This window comes from Drosophila willistoni, assembly GCF_018902025.1.
Source record: "Drosophila willistoni isolate 14030-0811.24 chromosome XR unlocalized genomic scaffold, UCI_dwil_1.1 Seg41, whole genome shotgun sequence".
NCBI lineage: Eukaryota > Metazoa > Arthropoda > Insecta > Diptera > Drosophilidae > Drosophila > Drosophila willistoni.
This window is the reverse complement of record NW_025814058.1, coordinates 168,859-171,881: the sequence shown is the minus strand read 5'-3', so window position 1 is coordinate 171,881 and position 3,023 is coordinate 168,859. Positions and strand designations below refer to the sequence as shown.

General features: G+C 37.3%; 1 long non-coding RNA gene across 1 annotated transcript; it reads right to left on the bottom strand.

Moving 5' to 3' along the window:
- Positions 1-1,160: 1,160 nt before the first annotated feature.
- Positions 1,161-1,950, bottom strand: LOC124460747. The gene is made up of 3 exons (XR_006954755.1): positions 1,486-1,950; positions 1,340-1,429; positions 1,161-1,279 (listed from the first exon to the last, which is right to left on the bottom strand). It is a non-coding gene; the product is annotated as an uncharacterized LOC124460747 (long non-coding RNA).
- Between the last annotated feature and the right edge of the window lie 1,073 nt (positions 1,951-3,023).

The following is a 3,023-nucleotide window of genomic DNA, read 5'->3' as shown; positions in this document are numbered from 1 at the left end:
AGTGTTGCCTACTTATTGGGGGTAAAAAAATGGAACGTCTTGTTGCATACTTTTAGGCGGTTGACCGTGTAGGGTTCCAAAATAAATTAGTGTTGCATACTTTTAGGCGTTTGAGCGTGTATGGTACGAAAATCGAAATGTGTTGCATACTCTTAGGCCTTTGAGCGTGTGTGGTACCAAAACTTTTTTCTGTTGCACACTTTTAGGCGGTTGAGCTAATGTAAAACCCACACAAGCTCAAACGCCTAAAAGTATGCAACACTAATTAATTTTGGCACAATACAAGGCCAAACGCCTAAAAGTGTGCAACACATTTATTTTGGAACCCTACAAGCTCAAACGCCTAAAAGTATGCAAAAAAATTTGAAAAACACAATATCCTTAATATCTCGGCTCCTCGCAGGACTTTGGGGATGTCCTTCACACAGATTATTGTCCTTGATGAAAGGATTCGTTTGACACCACTTTTGTCCTGATCCTTCAAAGGATACTCAAAATTTTTGACGTTCCTTTTTTACCCCCAATAAGTAGGCAACACTTTTTAAAAAATTCATATTATTCACCCCAAAAGTATGCAACATAAATTTTCTACATTAATAAGCTAAAAATTACAAGTCCGAAAACGCAAACGGGCACTGTATAATGCTATAATAGCTCCTACTTGGAGATATGGAGTCCAAATCTGGGGAATGGCTGCAGATTCCAATAGAAAAAAGGTACAAACGTTTCAAAACAAAGCTCTGCGTCAGATGACAGGGTGCCCATGGTTTATCCGAGGCGCATCACTACACCATGATCTTGAAGTGGAAACGGTAGAAGACCAAATTAATCGCCACACCAGCAGGTACAATGATAGGCTGCACACACATGCAAACCGGCTGGCGAGACCTCTTGCGAGCCAAAGAACCATCCACAGGCTGAAGAGAAGGCAGTATCTGACAATGATACGTTAAGTTGTTGACTTGTATACCTAAATAAACATACCCATAAAAATATAGAGTAATGTACATATATAAATAAGATTAAAATTTACACTGTTAGAAATAACTGTTTGGCGTTTATATTATGTTAAGTTAAAAGCTTTGTTAAGATCATTTGTGAATCGATTCCTTGCTAAAATACACATATTAAAAAAAAAAAAAAAAAAAAAAAGTCCGAAAACCGCAAATCTGCTCATATCTCGGCTATTTTAAGCCTGATCGTGATGTCCTTTGGCCAGATGGAAGACCTTCTTCATTCGCATCCACTGATGTTATGAGGTCCTGGAATGTCCTTCAAACTGTTTACAAATAGAACCTTTTCGATAATTTTTGTGACCTGCATTCTTGGACGACCCCACCTTTTTTTGATGCCAATCTATAGAGATCATCAAGGACATCCTAGAGAACCATGTCCTTTCGTCCTGCGGCAGGATTCGTGGATTTTAGAGCTAAAAAACAAAAAAAGGATAATTTTCTCGAGGGCATATCTCTGCAGGACACTAACCGATTTCGACAGGACACACCTTTTTTGCTCCTCCAGAATCAGGACTATCGATCGGCATTCAAGGATTTTCAATATCCTGCCAAAAATATCGTTCGAATTTGTGTAAGGGGTAGAGTCAGAAAAATGACCGAAAAGTCGCCAAAAAAGCACAAATGTCCTTATAACTCAGCCAAATTAAGGACCACCAAAATGTCCTTTGGTTAGATGGTAGTCCTTGACGACCCGCATTGTCTGACACTAACAGATCCCGGAATGTCCTTCAGGAAGCTGAGATAAAAGAACTTTTCTGCTTGACACAAAATGTCAAGTATCTCGAAAGTCCTTTGAAGGATCAGGACGAAAGTGATGTCATAAAACGTTGATCAGCAGGGACTATCTTCGGTGCAAAGGACATCTCTGTAATCCTGCGGAGAGCCGAGATATCAAGGATTTTGTGATTTTTTCCATATTTTCCAAAACTTTGTTCAATTTCGGACTTGAAAAAAATTACAAGTCCAAAAAACAGAAAAGTGCTCATAAGTCTGTCATTTTGAAGACGATTTAGATATCCTTTGGCATGATAAAAGTTCTTGGCCATGCGCGTCGACTGACATCGGCGTGTCCTTGAACGTCCTTCTAATAGCTGAGAAAAAGGACTATCTCAGAAAATTGAATGACCTGCATCCTTAGATGACCCCAACTTTTTTTGTTGCCAATCTGTGGATATCTCTGAGGACTTTCTAGGTAGCCATGTCCTTTCGTCCTGGAGCAGGATTTATGGATTTTAGATCTAAAAAACGAAAACCAAACAAATAAATATATGTATTTTTTTAATATTTTATTAGTAATGTAATTAACAAGGACTACACTAATCCAAGGATATCCTAATAAATAGCCTTTAAATTAGTAAATTTAATAGATCAGTTTTGGCAATTCCCTTGCATTTGCTATTCTATAATTCAAGCAATATTTGACCAATTTTATTGTCCATATTTCCTTATCGGTAATTATTCAAACTTCTGTAAGGACCAAAAAACCATAAATTTCCATATAATTTAAGGAATTAAACATAAACTTTAATCTGGCCACCGAATAATCAATACCCTTGATTGTTTTCTTGTGTCCCAATCGCACCTCATAAGTAGGCTACACAAAGCTAATTTCAGTTTTGTTATATTCAAAATTTTGAAAATGTTATCTTATCTAAGAAATGTGTTTACACAGTGTACATGCACATGTGTGTGTGTGTGTGTATGACGCCACGTATGTATATGTATACCTACATACAACGATTATGTGTTTGTGCATTTCCCATCCACTTGCTGCACTGCTAATTGGCTGCTTTTTAATTAGCCTCAGCCTTTGACATCCCATAAATTAAGCACATTAAGAACAAAAAAGGAGGAAAATCCAACCAACGGAAAGGAAAATCCAGAATTGAATTCATATCTCTATCAACTCTTGTCTCTTTTTCTCCCTGTGTGTGTGTGTGTGTATCTTTCTCACTCCCTCACTATTCGGTGTTTGTGTGTGAAGTGCAAAAATTAATTTAATTAAGT